This window comes from Rhineura floridana, chromosome 7, assembly GCF_030035675.1.
Source record: "Rhineura floridana isolate rRhiFlo1 chromosome 7, rRhiFlo1.hap2, whole genome shotgun sequence".
Lineage (NCBI taxonomy): Eukaryota > Metazoa > Chordata > Lepidosauria > Squamata > Rhineuridae > Rhineura > Rhineura floridana.
In genome coordinates, this window is record NC_084486.1 from 19,536,136 (window position 1) to 19,555,259 (window position 19,124).

Here is a 19,124-nt window from a genome sequence, read left to right on the forward strand (position 1 = left end):
CTCATGGCAGATACGCAAACTGTGTGTGTATATTAATTATTTTTTGAACAAAAACATCTACACCTTAAACCATATTATTTTGCCATGGAATTTAAAGTATTGTCAGAATGTTATTCTTGGAAGTCATTTGTGAGCTCCAAACGACTGTTCAAGTATGTGCATATGTGTGTGTTTTAATTTTATTAACTCCAGTGGCCTGGAGAATCTAGTATGTTTCTATATTCAGCCTGTATCTGCGGGTGCCACTTTAATTTATTGCCATTTCTAATATTCCCATTCACTTTCAACCTGATCCACTACCAAGTGAAGCTTCTTCACTGAATGTGATCCAGACCTCCTTTGGCCACTATGAGAGGAAATGCTCAATCTGTGCTTGTTAATTTCCCGTTATCCATGTGGGGAATTCCATGATGTAGAAAAGTATGGGGTACCTTCTGCCAGTATGAGTGCCTATCCCAGCCCCTGCGTACACTTCAGAGCCTCTGGGTTGTGGTGATTGATTTTAATAGGCTGTGGATTCAGACTTTTAGGCATCACCTAGAGCAGCTTTGGATGTTAAAAACAGGAAATGCAAATATCTGACACTTCCTGATTCTCTGTAACATCCTTAAGAAAAGCCACACATCTCCATTGTATGGGAGATATGCCAGCTTTGCTTCAGTGGTTACAACAGATCCTATTCACCCTATGAATTGTTAAGACCGGAGTGGTCCTTAGGCTTTCAACTTGAACTACCTGAATCTCACAATCATGAGTGCAGGTAGACCCCTGAACTTGAATTGACACATGAGTAGCTATCAATATTCAGATGCTTATTTTATGCATTGTGCATTCCACTGATCTAAAGTGGTTTGAGAACCATATTCATTGATATTAAATCGAGTCCTGGATGAGTACAAAATCAGGTCCTTAAAATAAGATAAACTTGCCCATTGGGGTTTCCTAAGAACTTGAAATTTCTTTTGTATTGTTTTTATTTAACCACAAACCACAATATGGCATCAGAATAAAGAACTTGTGTTCAGTAACCACCTATGTATTAGTACTTTTTATTTTTTAAAGAAAAATATAATCTGCTTAAACTGTTTGTACAAATTAAATCTATGGTAAGAAAAAGAAAAGAAAAAATAGACCAAACAGCCTTCCCCCTTTAATGGCAGGTATCATATATTCTAAAATATATGCACAAAATAGATGAAGTACATTAATACTCTAATCCACAACCAGAAGATTTTAAAACAAAATCACATTACCTTGATTTCCAAGTTTCCCAAATAGCACAGTAGGTATGTTGAATCAGAAGCAAGCAATATTTAAGCCCATGCCAAACAAACTGGATAAAGATGCTAAAAATAATTATTATATTTCCCATTCATAGATCCATCCTACCAGGTTAGGATATTAACAAATCAGTATACACACAAGGCCTCCCCCCCCAATATTGATGAAATTGTCTTGTTTACACAACTTTCTATGGCTCTAATCTTTGCTGTGTGTTTTCAGTAAAGTGGTATTTCAGGGCATACTCCAATTGATCTGAATGGTACCATCAATGTTTCTGATACTTTTCAACCAATGTCAGATACCTTCATAATGCTGAATAAAAGAAGGGAGCTCTTGTAGCTGCTACAAACAATCATAGAAAAAGATAATGAACACTTAGTTGGCTGTTTGGTGGGGGTGGGTGAGTCGGTGTGGGACACACAACCTCCCCTCCCAATCAGTCTTAAGATCTGTTGGAAACACACTGCATGATTTCTGCTGGAGAACAAGATGCTAATTTTGGCAATGCCTTTCTTAAAACTTACTATTTTGCCATCCTCAAAAGGATGAAGAATAGAAGAGCAATGTATTAATGGTCAAATGATGTGTTTTTTTATTTTAATTGACATGAGAGAGAAAGATCTGAAATGGTGGGAAATCTTCCATTTGTGTTAGCAATGCTCTCTGTATCCAGCAAAGGATGTGTGACTGTTATATGTTAACTGTTCTATTCAGTTTTCAGCATGTTTGAATAGAGAGACATTAATATTAACCATATGAAAGCCTAGTGTACTTATTTGTTAAGAATACAACTTCATCTCACAAATTTGATGGAGGGAAAATGTGTCAAGATATATAGGCACAGGTAATCAACATCTGAATTATCTCGCTGTTCCATATTTGTTTTCCAAATTGTACAATGAATTCTCCACACATACACATGCTACGATCTAGCATTTTAATTGCTAGGACTGTACAAAATAGTATAGTAACACACACACACACGAACACACACGAATTCAAGAGGTACTAGGTCATTTTCTGCTTTGTTTTATCCACCATGTGAAACAGGTCAGTTCAAGGGCATGGTAAGCCGTGGGGTCCATCTGTAAAGACCTTTGGCAGCCCAGGAATTGATGTAATCAATATTTTAGAACTCCTGGGCCTTGATCCAGCTAGGTGTGCACTCTCCTGTTGATCCAAGACAGACAGTTTGAAAGCACTTATCACTTCTTCTGACAGTATTTTGGGAGAATGTTATTTTTAATGGTCTTACCAGGAAAAAGATGACCATAAAATATGTCATACACTTTCCCAAATCCAATGATGCTGAGCAGCCATTTGTGCTCATGTGTGCTTAGGAGTGTATATGTGCACAAACTGTTGTTCATGATGTTATTGACAGTATTTCCAGCAATCTAATGGGTAAAATATGAAGAGTGTAGTTTTGAGAAAACTCACATATGTACTATATTGTGATGGCCACTGGCTACAAACAATAAATTTACCTATCTCATAAAATACATCTAATTCTTTAAAAAAATCCCTACACTGTAGTCCCTTATCTATGCATTTCATTTACATAAGCACCCCATTCAGTAAATAAAGCTACTGGGTACCATCCAAACACACACACGTGCACACAGACACACACTTCAAATGTACACCATGATTATTTTGTAAAGTGCCCCATTAGCAACAGCTCCACTATCTTCAAACTGCTAAATAAATCCATAAGACACAAAAACAGTTTGGTTCAAGAGATTCTGGAAAGGAAACTGCCCCCCAGTGTGCAAATGCTATTCTTCTGGGCATTGCCAGGCTGTTGAACTACTGAAGTCTGTAAAGTAAGTTGGGGAAGGAAGCTGTGCACTCTAATGTGCACTAATATCTTGGGTTATGGCCAGTGTGGGTAACTTTTACCCCCAACAGGGAGAGCATACCTGTGGATCCACTGTGTTGTAACACATAGGTTAAAGATAGGACCTAAAGAAGCTGTACTGCTGCAGCTCTTAACACATTGGTGTTGCCTCTCTGAAATGGGACTGCTATTGAGATCTCATGTGTATGCTACTACATTGAAAGATCTATGGCATGGGTGGGAAACAGATGTTGTTAGACTCAAACTCCCATCAGCACCAATCAGTATAGCCAATAGGCAGGAATAATGGGAGTCGTAGTTCAACAACATCTGGATGACCACAGGTTTCTCACCAATCATCTATGGGCATGAAGGGGCTAAAACATTAGCTCCAAGAAGTTGTTCTGTGTAGGGGAGTATGAATTTGAAAATGGTGTTCAATTTGGAAATAGGTTCAGGCATAATTTCTGAATAAATCCAGAAATAAATTCAAGGATACAGTTTTTCTTTGTTTGTAAAAATGTTTGTCCATTCCTTCTTCACTCTTCCATGCAATCCCCCGTTTTTATACATATACACACCCATTCACACTGTGCACTCTCATTCACATGCAACTTCTCACATCACATGCAACATTCATACACAGTTGGCCAACATTACCCATCGTTGCCTACTGAACGCCTTTCCACCAACAGCACATAATCTTGTGTATAAACCTGGTTGGAATGCTTATAAACCTTTCATAATATCTCAGTAGTTGAGTCTATGGCTGCGTTTGGATGATCATATATCAACAAGAAGCCAAGATACGAGTGAGCTTTTTGCTTCCACATGCAGCTGCTTCACTACTCTCTTCATGAGGTGAAATCTCCAATTAACTGTAGTTTCCCATTTCTGGTTGCCAGCTTCGGAACAAGCTAGGATCTTAAATCACAGTTTGAAGTTGGTTTTCCTTGATTGTTCTGAAGCTGGTAACCACAGTTTCCCAGTTCAGACAAAACAGGAAACTATGTTTAATTGGAGACTTGGGTTTGATTGCTCAGTGCTGCAAAGGCAGGAGAATGGGGCCTGAGGGCTCAGAAAAAAAGCTTCTTCATATTTCAGCTTATCGAGTCAAGATATGATAATCCAAATCAGACCAATTACAAGGGCTTATTACAATTTACTAAAGCCACATAAGCCAATAACTATGCAAGTTTCAAAAACTGCAGCCTGCATTTTTACACTAGTTTTCATTCTTTTTTTGAATTCAATTTTTGGTGGAGAGAGTTGAACTGACAAAGCTATTATTAGTAGCATTAGTATTACACAACTCTAATTGTTCTGTGCTTTAATTTGATACTGCACTTGTCTCTTTCTATCATCATAATAAGTCCTGTAAAAGATTATCTGACTTGGGTTTTGAGCTTTGTGCAAATAGATCTGATCTATTGCTGACACAGTACTTCAAAACTGGCTTGCTCAATACAGTATCTGAATGTGGCTATCTCAGGACATAAACCATTCCCTTCTGATTCACAACAATGTGGCTTACCCTTTATTTTGCATATGAAGAATCTGTTGGGAGTCAACAAGAATCATGTAGTCATCAATGGCAGAACAAAATATGTCCTACCATAACCATGCTCTTGCTAGGGCTAAATGGTCTCTATTCAAACATCAGTTCAGATAAATTATTCAACATGCACACATTTAAACATATAATGCTCCCAAAACTGTTGGGAAAAAAAACATGAAACAGCTGGTCAAACCAGCTGTAGGTTAGAATTGAAAATGGACCTAAAAACCAGCACATATTTGTGTTTTGCATGCTTTACCAGATATTAAAAGTCTAGATTGTAAACATAACAAGCGCAGGATTCCATGAACCAGTGCTGAAATCATGACTATCTTTTCAGAAAGACAAAACAAGACACTACAATCCTATACCTAGCAGTAAGTCCCACTGAATTCAATAGGATTTACATCTGACTAGATATGTATAGGATTGCTCAGTAAATATGTTTTCTTTGACTTTTGAATGTTCTTTGAAAATGATTTAAAATTACAAACAAATATTTTTTTGAACTCAGATCCATGGGGTTATGTTCTAGCGATGGGTGAGAAATTTGATTCAGTTCACATTTCAATGTGAATCTATCAAATTTGCACTTTCTGAAACAATATGAGAACCAATATATAGCCATCCTTCAAAATTCACACTTACTCAAATTTTGCGATGCAGTTTGCCAATCAAACAATGGTTACAAAAATGCATATGTTAGGGGAAAGTGTACATCATAATGAATATTTTAGTGAAAATCATACAAAAGTGAATTATATGATGAGACATTGCTTGCAAAAATGAATACTTTAGTTAAAACTGCCTACAACAATGTGTTTATTAGGAGAATTTTCATGAGGATTTTTTAAATAAAAAAATCACAAATTGCTGTGGAAATGGAAAATGAATTTAAGACTGGAAAAATGAGAAACTGAGAGAACCAAAATTGCCACCTCTATTGTGTTTAGGGGAACATTTCAATCAGATTGATAGATGACAGCAGCAAAGCAGAATTTCCTTTGTTTACCTCTAACAATAAGAATGAATATACTTTTTAAATGTTTACAAGTGGTCTGCAATACTATGCAGACTTCTTTGGGAGTAATCCCCACTGAACTCAGTGGGACTTACTTCCAAATTAACCAGTATAGAATTGGTCTGCATATTTACTTCAATTACCTCCTTTCATTTTTGAAGAATTTGAAAATGTCTGTGTCTTTTCCCCCTGTATTTTTTTTTTTTTTTAAAAACAGACTCACAGTTTTTGTGGGGTGGGATGGAGTGGGGTGGGCAAATGTTGGTCCTCTACTGTCTGTATGTCATTTATCACCCCTAGATTTCAATAAAAAAATCAATGATAATGATTACATCTGCTGATAGTATGCCTAGAGAAAGACAGTTTAGAAGCATCACCTGTCTCCCATTGAGATACATGCAAAATGTCTACATCCTCAGTAAGAATGAATGACTTAAAAAAAACTAATCCAAAAACCAGGACTCAGAGGGAATGTACTATAGTCAAAAACTGTAGTTCACACTTTGCGGGTTAGGTTGCCAAGAGGGTCACTCCTACCATTAGAGTGAGATGGTTGCCTCAGATGGCAAATGCTGAAGGCTGGGAGCTGTGGTAAGGTAGAGTGCAAAATCTGTGTGGGCTGTACATCTCTTAAGCTAACCTACTGCCCTCAGGTGTGTACAGGATACTGTCCCATTGTCAGAGTTGAAGTAAGATTCAGCTTCCAGTCTGGACTGCTTCTGTATATAAAATAGGGAAGGTGGGAGGAGACCATCTTGTCCTGCCACAGACAGCAAAATGTCTTGGAACAGCACTAGCTGCCATGATGGTTTTACATCTCAAGGTGGACCAAGATATGAAAAAGCTTAGTATGAGGCTACTCCTTATCAAGTTTGCCCCTCTCGCCACCCCAACCATTTAGTCAAATTTGCAGCATTTCCCATGCCAGAGATAGCCAACGGTGATGAGCACGGGGTGGGAATAATGCGGAAAAACAATATGGGCAAACCTGACTTAATTTTATGGGGACATCAGAACTCAACCAGGATCTGCTGATTTGGGCACCAACCCTGTGTTGAGTGTCAAATGTGGTTCTGCCTATTGGAATATATAGATCATCTATGGTTAGTAAGAGGCTCCTATCCCAAGGCCTCTTAAAGTTGAAATTTCATGGAAGGGCATACAAAAAACTGACAAGCAGATTTTCCAGACAAGGAGCCTACAAATGTGGGTGCATGATACAGAACACTCAGACTTTATTGAGAATATCTCTCAGAGATAAAATATAGATGCAACATTTTATTTCTAAATTGATCCTATTTATACCCTGCTAGTGGATCTTTACTCAGAGTTCTTCATTGCTTAGAAATTTTCTTCTTACAATTTGGATGGGAAGGAATCTCTTGAGATCTTTCATTTACAAAAAATGCACCTCATGCACTCAAATAATGTCACAGGGCCAAACTTGATATTGTGATAAACACACTTTTTAAAAGAGTGTGCTTAAACTGGCCACTCTTATATAAAGAAAAAAGTTGATGTATGGGGACCTAATCCAGAACAAGTATCCTGCTAGAAATCCCCCTCACTGTTCTTAGCCTCTGAATTTCAAGTAAACACTACAACACCTTTGGGGACAAATGGCAGTGTGTGTGTGGGGGGGGGGTCCTCAAGAAACAGACCCAGACTCTCATTCCAGACTGGGAGTTTGTTATAGTTTGGGACCCCACAGTTGCTTTTTCTTCAAAATAAAAGTGGACAGTTTAAGTCCTTTTTTAAAAAAAGTGTTTATTGTAACATGGAGTTTGGCTCAAAGCTCGAAAGGCTCAAGGCAATTGTCATTGGCAGGTCTGGAGTTGGCCTTGATAAAATGGCCTCCTATCCCTGGTGTCAGAACTCAGGCTAGAAAATGTAATCCCATTTTTTCCCCACCAAGGAGACATGAAAATCAATACTAGAAATACAGAATTTTTGTCAGATGTCATACACTTATATTTAATGCTCTTCCAAAGTGCAGTGTTAACGAATATGTGAGGCTTAAAATGGTATATGCATTGAAACTGGCTACAATTAATGTTGCCTGGGTTTGCACATTTGAAAGAAGCATGAGGAAGAGGAAATCTGGGATGTTTTCCTTCTTTGGATAGGACAAGGCTGAGCAAAACCTTTTCATCCTTGGACTTCTTTATTTTTGAATTCATAGGAAGCTTCCTTATACTGTGTCAGCCCATTGGTCTGTCTTCTTCAGTGTTGTCTTTACTGACCGGCAGCAGCTCTCCAGGGTTTCAGACAGGGTTCTCTCCTAGCTCTATCTGGAGATTCGAATGATTGAACCTGGGACCTTCTGCAACACAAGGCAGATGCTCAGCCTCTGAGCTATGGCCCTTCCCCATTTGTTGGGGTTGTCTTTTGGGGGGGGGCTGTGAAAAGAAGGAATGTTATGTGCAGTAGTGGATAGCATGATGAGGCAGCAGTGCTCACCTGACCTCTTCATAGTGGAGTTGTTGCTGCTTACCGGGAGAGGCAAGATGCTCCTGCCAGTGTGTTCGCACCATGCTGACCTCCCCGCCTCATCCCTTCCCCTTCTCCCTCCCAGTAAGCAGCAATGACTCCACTGGTAGAAGATCAGGTGAACACCACCCCCACACCATGCTGCCTGCTACTGGTTTATGAGGAATTACAGAGCATGCTCACAAAAGGCGCCTGCTTGGTGTGCTCTTCAAGTACCCATTGCTGCCTCCATCACCATTTCTCCCCTTCCCTTGCCCACCCCAAGGCCCACAAACCTTGCCAAGAAGGACGTAGTGTCCAAGCCATCACTTCAGCAACTGCTGCCTCTTCTTTCACCTGCTCCAGGTAAGGGTTGTAGGCCTCACAGTGGTCAAAGGAAAGAGGCAGTGGTAGACACTGCTTGGTATTTCAAGTGCATTTTGTGCACTCTCGCGTGCCATGTGCAGAAAATACCAATCATTTGCATGTGCTCAGTTGGAGTGCATGCAAAGAACATAGCCTCTTTCAAGGAAAATATATTTATGTGCTGGTTTACCATTAACACTAATACTTGCAACACAGTGCTGAAATAATTTGACAGCTGTCATTATGTACCAAATGGCATGTTCCATTATTTTGTCTCTTAAGCCATGGGGCATGATTAACCACTCGGTAAACCTGTCTACAAGTTTAGACTACAGCTGGTGCAGGCATTTTTGTGAGACATTTTAGAATGTGACACCAACGCTCTCCAAAAGGGATCCTACTTACTATCCTACTTAAAGGTGCCAGCCTAGACTCTATTGGAGTCTTCCTGCCATCTGATTTATGCACTGAGAGATCAGACAAGTTCAAATGATTTTAAAGTTTTATTAAACTACAACTGCTACAAACACACACACAAAAGAAAAAGCTACCCACAGTGATTGGTTCTTATTAGGGTCTCTTAGTTTGCAAGCACAGGTGACCTTTGCCTGCCTCAAGGACAGATATGAGCCTGGTTCCTGGACTTGGTTACTTGCATTGCGGGTTGAGGAACCTTGTGCAGCCAAGGCAAGTTTCCTCATAGACAATGTCTGGAGGCCAAATGCTGGTCGGGGCCAGATGCAAAAGTGGGCAGATGACTCTTACCTGTGTACTGCAGGTTACATTCCAATCATGGAAAACACAACACATCTCTCCAGCCTTCTTTCAGGCAAGCAAGAGGCATTGTCAATGGTCAAGGACACCCTGAGCCAGGCAAAAGCATTGAAAGAGGATGGGAACTGAAAAGAGGCCTGGAGGCCTGAATTCCTGTTGTAGTTCCTCCATTACAGGCCTCTCTCTCTCTCTCTCTCTCTCTCACACACACACACACACACACACACACACACAATTCCTGCACTTATTTATTCCTTCTTCCTTCCTACTTGTCCAGACCATAGCTTCTTATTCCCTTTTCTATCTCAATTTGAATTGGGGTATCTCTTTCTGATTGGCTCTCTAGATTTCTACCTTCCCCTCAAATGATAACCTCTCACCTAGTTCCTTGCCCTGCTTGTTCCAGACAGGAGAAGCAGATTTGGTCAGTACACTGTGACCTGCTGCTAGATTCCTCGTGTAGACGTTTGTCAAACCGTCCTGATGAAAAACCCTGCGTTCATCCACTATCTATATTTAAAAATCTCCCCTAAGCACTTCTGTCTCAAGAATCATTTCTGCTTTTGCAGTCCCAGCTGCTACTAACTAAGAAACTGTGTTAGGCCTTAGTTTAACTCTTGCTACCTAGACTTAGAGTATTATAATATTTTTCTTAGGGTGCCATCACACTGTCATCACATGATGACAGCCTTCTGCAGGGTCATGGGGCAGCTGCAGGTGAGGCAAGGCAGGCTGGGGAGGGATGGAGGCAGGCTAGGCTAGACAAGGTGGTGGCGGCAGTGAGGGGAGATGATGACAAGGAGGCAGAGGGGACCTCGGCAAGCTGTGGGGGAACAGGCAAGGCTAGGTGAGCCCCTGAGGAGGCATGCGGGCCAACTGGGTGCTACGCACCAACGCCTGGAAGCATTGGGAGATTGGCAAGGAGGGTTGGGGAGGGGAGGGCGCCTGGGGTTCTTGTTCCTGGGTGTTTGACATGCAAAGCTCGCAAGGGCAGAGCTTGTGTGTGTGTGTGTGTGTGTAGAATATGGAATACATGCATGGTATCTTACTCTTACCGTGTGGGTTCACATGATGGAATGCTCTCCCATACAGTTTCCCTTCCATATAGAATATTAGAAACTAGATACCAGCATGAAGGAATTTAGCCTAGCTTTCTCCCTGGTATTCTCACTTGGATGGGGTATTTTAAAATATCTTTAAAGCAATTGTTTTCAAGCATAATAATAATCAATCAAAACACCAACATAGCCACATGAACATAGTTATGTCAGAAGATCCTAAAAATCTGGACAATCATTTCATGCTCCATCTGAAGCTGCTTAATTGCTAAGTACAGATATTAAAAACAATATACCTGATTACATCCATGTTAAAAAGCATCATTCAGAAATTTCATCTGGAGAGAGGATAGGCGATGGGACAATGAGTCCTTATTTGCATGTGCAATAATGGATACCCAGTTGTGGCAAACTAATCCTGTATTGCCAACCACTTGAATAGCCTGACTTTGTGTGTCAGTTTTTCCACCAGAGCTACCTGCCAAGGTCATTCATTCCAACCCCTCACAGTGAAACCTTTAGATGCTTTCCAATAATGTGCAATTTCTACTGTAGCTGCAGTTAATAAAAGGCATACAAGAACTTTTCTTCCTTTTTGTGTGAGTCTCCACCATCAGTCACAACTGGAACAGCCCAATCTGAAGTTTCTCAACACCAGTGGGAACAAAGCTCAGGATAAGCGTCAATATGAAAATGATGTCATTTCCAGTGTGACAACTTAAAGGCTGAATGGTATCATACTCATTGCTACATATAGATAATTGCTACATATAGATAATATGACAACAGCAGCAGCAGGGGTATACCTATGAGGTCAGCCATATTATTTTCTGTACAATTCCCCAAGAAGCGGGTTGCATGTTAGGACATACAGTCACTTCCCAGGAACATGTGAAATGGCATTTTTGATCATGTAGCCACTGAGCTGCTCTAAGTGGTTTAAAAGGTTAAAAGGAAGAAAGAGGCAGCTCTCAGAGTAAAATACTGGCTCTTGTTCAGTTTGGTTCATTGGTTATTTGGCTTAATTTGCACATCTAAGTTCCGATCCATACATAGGTCCAAGGGAGGGTGAAATGGGGAAAAATGGAAATGGACTGCCTTCAAGTCGATCCCAACTTATGGCGACTCTATGAATAGGGATTTCATGGTAAGCTGTATTCAGAGGGGGTTTACCATTGCCTCTCTCTCAGGCTAGTCCTCCCCAGATGGCTAGGGCCTGCTCAGCTTGCCACAGCTGCACAAGCCAGCCCCTTTCTTGTCTGCAACTGCCAGCTGGGGGGCAACTGGGCTCCTTGGGACTATGCAGCTTGCCCACGGCTGCACAGGTGGCAGGGCACGTAACCTCTGAGCCACTCACTGTGGAGGTGATCTTTAGCTGGTCCTTTACACCCAGGAGACACCAGCGGGGATTTGAACTCACAGACTCTGGACACAAAATGTGGAGTGGACCTGAACCATCCGTACCAGAATACATCCCATTGAAATCAGTAGGGATTATTTCTGAGTAGGCATACACAGGATTGCACTGTCAAGTGAGTAAAAGAAGTAGTGCAGATGCCATATAATAGTCGTACATTTGTATTATAGTCCTTCCAATATATTCTGTTCTTCCTTCTGCCATAGAAGATAATGACCTCTGTATCTCCTGCCCATTCTGTTTCATTAATTTTAACAATAGTACGTAAATTCCACTTTACAACAGATTGACAGATCTTATTTGAGATGCCTCTTCCCCTTCTATCTTACCACTTCTGAATCTGGATTTGTAAAAAAAAAACCAAACACCTGCCTCTTTAATTTAGCAAATACTTTATGTCCCCACCTTCTCACCTCATTATCACAGATCTTTGTATTGCATTTAAGTACAGAACCTCATCTAGCAGAAAAGCTGTTGCAACCCATACAGCTTCCTCATACAAGACTGACGTAGGGACTTCTTCAGTTGTGCCAGTTTCATGTGGAATTGACCATACATCTGGTTGGTGCCACTTGTTCAGCATGTTTAAAGCCATCCTGAGTTAATTTTGGTCCTTACCTGTGATCTGTAGCTGCATTTTCTTTGTCTGCATTAGAGGAGCATTTCAAGCGCTCAACGTTTTTAAAATAACTGTCCTAATGGCGTTCCCACCTTGTGCGGGGGCATGTTTGCCACCACCCCATTATTGAGAAGGCTTGGGAAGGTTCCTGAAGGTTTCCAAGTGGTCAAGTGGGGTCTTTTGACCAATTAGGTGTAGGGATTGAGCGGCTATAAATAAGTCCGCTCCTCCCTAAAAACTTGCCTTTTTGCCTTGTGGCACCCACCCTCCCTCCCTTGTCAGTATGGGCTCTGCTAGTAGCCAAATGGGGCTGAGTAGGATTTTTTTTGTGGAGATCCTGATTTCAGAATCTTTTTGGTTTTGCCTACTCCATACTGCTAGGTTTGATTCAACTGGCTTGCCTGGAAGGGTTGTAGTGATTCTGGTTTGGCTGGCATGGAATTCGGGCAGGTGAGGTAATTGGGGTTAAATTTGAGGCGGTTGAGGCATTCTGGCAAAGGGCACTCCCTAGGGAACCATCAGGGCTTAATGTCTGGTGTGGATCTCGGCAGTGTCCTTGTGGGACCGGCTTGCGAATCATGGTGAACGCCTGTACGGCGGGGCCAGGATGCGGAGGTTGGAACCACATACCTGACTCCAATAGCAAGGAGCGGAAAGTTTTCCCACATCCTTGACTGGGAGTTACAGTCTGATGTGACTGACTTGTCTTCTATATTGGAGGGTCTATTCCCTCACAGCTAAGTTGAGCCTCACCTGCCCGAAGTATTTGAAATCAATTAATTGGTTGATTTGAATTTGATTGCTTATGTGTTATATTTTAATAAATATAACATTATTCCATATATGTGTCACAAGTCTTCTTTGGTGTGGTGGCAATTCATATTTCTGAAACTAACACATGATTTGGAATGCAATTATCCTTCAGTGTTTGCACTTCTCTAGATTTTGTGATACTGTTCTTGGCTCAAAACATGTACCAAAACACATTAAGATGTCTGTATTTTTAGGATTAAAATATGTTTAGATATGCAAACATCAAGATAAAATGCATATTTGAATATATATTTTGTGATAACCATTTAAGTATGTATTTAAATATGAATTTTTGTACAGATGGTTTTTTTTAAAGAAAAATTGCAGGCTACTGCAGAAAGAAGGTGGAATGAACTTATGGAACAAACGCATGCAAAACTGACATCGGCCTGAAATAGAACGGTCCACCTCTAGCAACTACTGACTTTTAGGCACTTATGCAATTCTAAATATTGGGCTGGATCCAGAGATGAGCAAGTGGATCTCTGCCCATACAACAGGGTTTCCTGACTCTTTCCTCCTCTACAATGCTCTGTGCTCTACTAAATGTGGTTACTAAGCTCTGGAATGGCATGGAATGGGGTACTGTGGGGGACTGGAGAGGAATGGGAAAATTGTGAGAATTTGGCAGAGTTTCCTTATGTAAGCCTTTCATTCAAAACACTATTGGATCTAAGCCATTATGTTCATAGCAATAGACATCCCTATGACATTATGATCCTTCTGCAGATTGCAGTGAAGATGTGCATTAGATGTGCTTGCATGCATGAAACAAATGAGTGTTCAGGTAAGATATCTCAATCACATTGAATTATTTCTTAATTTCCTATAGCTTAACATGGTATCACAGTAGCCAACAAAGTGCCTCTCAGAAACCAAGAAACAAGGCATGAAGGCAACAGCCCTCTTCCTCTGTTGCTCCCCAGCAATTGGTATTCAGTGTCATGCTGCCTCTGAACTTAGGCACTCTATATCATCATCACGACTAATTCTTACCTCAATAGATGAGCAAAGTTTAAGGTGGAATTGGTCCTCATTTGCTGCATGGGAAATAAGCAGGTATGTACAGGAGAAGGTGCAGATGAAAATGTGTCATTCTCATAAATTATGTAATACTGAGGAAAATGAGAGAAAGCTTTAATGGAAAACTAATTTCTCAAATTGCTAGCATTCCACATACAGCCCCAATGGTTTTGACACTCACTAAAATAAAACAGCATGAAATATTTGACAGCCAACCCAGTATACCCTATTAAAAGCCACCAACCTTTTAATGCCCTGCTCAAAATTAAGGGAGAGACTTCCCCTGTCAAATACTTACTGATACATTTTCACAAATGATGACAGCGCGAGTTCAAATAATGGTACAACAAATGCAGGGAATAAGCCTCTCATTCCATAGTTTCTCTGCAATTGGTTCTTTTCAGCCCTTGACATCAGCAGCATTTGAAAAATTTTAGAAATTCAGCCCCAGATCTTAGAAATCATTAATAGAATTAAGCCAAACTGAAATCGAAAGGTCTTTTGTCCAATCCCTGGGATGAGCCCTTCAGCTAGTTGGAGTTTATCTGCTGGTGCAAATCCTCCACAGTGATAATTCCCCAAACTACTAATGTGCTGCGAGAGAAATGTTAATATACTGTGACAAAGGTATTAATTAATTGTTTCTGAGCAGGGCTGGTATCAGCACCCCAATGGCACTGACACCTGTTTTGCCCCTCCTGCCTACCTGTTCTTGGCTGGTGTCTAAACTGATGACAGCAGCTGGGTCTGGGAAGCCACCCACCATTTTAAATTTCCCACAGTGCCCTGGAGCACATAATGTAGCCTCACTCTGGGCCACTGTAGGAAATAAAAATGACAGGCTATTTCCTAGTCTCAGCTGCTGCTGCTATGTAAGCCTGTTGCTTGGGGCAGGGAGTTACTGATTGGGATCCATCAGGGGGCACCTTGCTAGGGGTTCCCTCAAGAGCCCTGTTCCTATGAGCCCAAGGAACCCACCCATATATTCTCTGTATGATTACTTATTCTGGCCTTGCTTCCTTCCAAACAGTCTCAAAATGTTACTACATCAGGTGTGTTTGTCTCAAGTACACAGCAGAACTACTCATCTCATAGGAAGCTGCTTGATATATTTCTGCATGAATCAATGGATTGGATTTGCCTTTTTCCAATCAGGAGGTGTGCCCACAATTCTAACTTGTGCAAACAGAAACTGAGCAAGGTCCAGAACTGAAAGGAATACGCTCCCCAAACCTCTCCTTTGCAAATGTTTATGTTAAATATTCTCCAGACATCGGTTTTCACTGAGGTTTTGATTTCAAATGATATTTAATTTGGTTTGAATCCTGGCAGTTAGTATTTTGCAGTATTTAATAGCAGTATTGATGGCTAGAAAATTACCTTGTGCTTTATAGATTACAGCAAAGCCTTTGTGTAGATCATGAAAAACTATGGAATGCTTTAAAAGAAATGGGGGTGCCACAGCATCTGATTGTCCTGATGACCAACCTACACTCTGGACAAGAGGCTACTGTAAGGACAGAATATGGAGAAACCGATTGGTTTCCCATCAGAAAGGGTGTGAGACACGGGTGTATTTTATCACCCTATTTGTTTAATCTATATGCAGAACATATCATATGGAAAGTGGGATTGGACCAAGATGAAGGAGGTGTGAAAAATGGAGGGAGAAATATCAATAATTTAAGATATTCAGAGGATGCCATACTACTAGCGGAAACCAGTAATGTTTTGAAATGAATGCTGATGAAAGTTAAAGAGGAAAGCACAAAAGCAGGACTACAGCTGAACGTCCAGAAGACTAACGCAATGACAAGAGAAGATTTATGTAACTTTAAAGTTGACAATGAACTTGTCAAGAATTATCAATACCTTGGCACAGTCATTAACCAAAATGGAGACAATAGTCAAGAAATGAGAAGAAGGCTACGACTGGGGAGGGCAGCTATGAGAGAACTAGAAAAGATCCTCAAATGCAAAGATGTATCACTGAACACTAAAGTCAGGATCATTCAGACCATGGTATTCCCAATCTCTGTGTATGGGTGTGAAAGTTGGACAGTAAAAAAGCAGATAAGAGAAAAATCAACTCATTTGAAATGTGGTGTTGGAGGAGAGCTTTGCGCATACCATGGACTGCAAAAAAGACAAATAATTGGGTGTTAGAACAAATTAAACCAGAACTGTCACTAGAAGCTAAAATGATGAAACTGAGGTTGTCACACTTTGGACACATAATGAGAATACATGATTCACTAGAAAAGACAATAATTCTGGGAAAAACAGAAGGGAGTAGAAAAAGAGGAAGACCAAACAAGAGATGGATTGATTCCATAAAGGAAGCCACAGACGTGAATTTACAAGATCTGAACAGGGTGGTTTACAACAAATGCTACTGGAGGTCACTGATTCATAGGGTCACTATAAGTCGTAATCGACTTGAAGCACATAACAACATTGATGGCTTTTACACAATGATATATTACAATGGCTTTCAAACACACTGCTAGGAAATCTCTACCACAGACCCCTGTGTATTGCAGAGCATGGACCACAATTCCAAACACATGGGGACACAGTTTCATAGGCCTCTGACCCTGGGACTTTGTAATATGCAGTGCAGGATTCTGATGAGGGTCAGGCCACTTCCTCAGGGGGAGAGCTAACCACGCTACAGTTCTTGTCAGTCTACCAAAGGTTGGTTTTGTCAATCTACCAAAGGTTGGGATAACATTTACTTTCAGCTTACTACCTGATCTCTTTTTTAAGTGAAGATGCCAGGGAGTGAATATGGGAGCTTCCACATGCATTGAAGGTGTTATACCAATGAGTTATCCCTCTCCATAAAGCAGCTATCATCTGAATAGGAATTTTAACTGTGCACCCTCAGATTAACAGTCTGATGCTCTGCCGACTGAGCTATCAAGGCTGAGTATCACATACCACAGGGAGCGAGAACAAAAAAAAATCTTATGCAAGATAGTTCCTGGATAAATCGAATCAATTCATTGAAACAGCCCAGGTGGAGTAAGACAAGCCACATCACTTAGTGACCGGGGTGTGTGTGTGGAGGGGATGCCACACCTTCATAAAAATGTCTCATTTAACTCAACAGCAGCACTCAACTCTAGCAACAGCAAAAATTGTATCTCGTGGTTGTCTCAGAGAACACAGTTAAATTCACTAGGTTGCAGATCTCAGCTCTCTATCCCAACCTCACAAGCATGCTAGATTTTGTTTTTAAGGCTTGACGGGAAAAAACACTTTGCACACATTTTCTCTGATTGTTATTTTTTTTTTTTTTAAAAAAAGCACAACAGCTTCTAATATGGTGGCATTCCTCTTCACCCTGCTCCCACTCCTTTCCCCACGCTAGTATTTATGACCTAGCACAGGTGTGGCTAACTGGGGAACTGCAAGCTGGTTCCATCTCTCCTTTATCTGATCCCCCTCTTGCCAGCTTGCAGGGACAGATGTATCTTTTAATTTCTGTATGTGCCTAAGATGCCAGGGACTGAATATGAATATGTATATATCGCGAAAGGCACCAGGTCAGAGGTGGGGAACCAACAGCCCTTCACATGATGCTGGCCTGCAACTCGCATCATCCCTCACCACTGACCTTTCTGGCTGAAGCTGATGAGAGTTGTCATCCAGGGACATTTGGAGGGCACCAGCTTCTCCGCCTTTGATATAAATAACTAACAGGTAAGGCTGGAGAAGGGTAATTGCTTCTGGAGTAAAGGACACATTTCCTAGGCATGCTTGAACCCCAGGCCACTAGCAGACAGAATGGTGGCGCGGTGCCACTCGCCTGACCTCTGGTTGGTCATGTCGCTGCTGCGTGCTGGGAGGTAGAATGGGAGGTGAGGGGCAGCGGCGAGGTTGGTTCATTGCAAACACACCAACAGAATCAATCTGGTGATCCTGCCAGTGTCATCTCTCCCCCCATCTTTTGGAAAGCAACAGTGATGCATCCAGCTGGAGGTCAGGTGAGCAGCAGCACCCCACCACACTATCTTCCCCAAGCACTTAACTTCTGAAATCAAAGACATCTTAGAAATTCTAGAAACAAAGAATTATTAGAAGAATACCAGACGGTTTGTTCAGAGTGCCCTTAATTTACCACTAAGAAATCAAATCCAGTTCTTAAACCATTAGGATTAAATGAAGAGGGGATTAAAACAGAGGCCACATATGCACTATCCATTCAAAGCAGGATCATACCACGTTAAAGAGTCATGGCTTCCCCTAAAGTAAAATGAGTACCTGGCGTATGCTGGGGGGTAAAGAAAGGCCGGGGATGGAACTGGCAATCCCACCCCATATATACGGTCTGCCTAGCAAATGTTGCAAGACGTCACCCTAAGAGTCGGAAATGACTCACACTACAAGTGCGGGGACACCTTTACCTTTTTAACAACTCTCAGCAACCTTACCAAACTACAGTTCCCAGGATTCTCTGAGGGAAGCCATAACTGTTTAAAGTGGTATGATTCTGCTTTAAATGGATAGTGCAGATGGTCCTCAAGTTTAACTTCTGCAAACCTCATCCACATATTATCTTTTTCTGGTGCCAGGACATAGCATCCATGGCAAGCTGATATTCCCTCTTTTCCACAACTATCAAGGTTGCAGCAGCTGGTCCTCTTTTTCACCTGGTTATCCTACTGGCTGACCAATCATCTTCCTCTCCACCCCACCCTCCTACTCTGCTGGCTTTCTATATAGTTTCCATACTCTGTCCTCTCTGAGAATACACAAAGTAGATGGAAAACAGTCCATGTTAGGTACCTCTACAAATTCAAACTGACAGTACTTCTGTGTCTGTAAATATGAACCCCATACAGTAGATGAGTTTGTCATTAATGTCATACCCAGC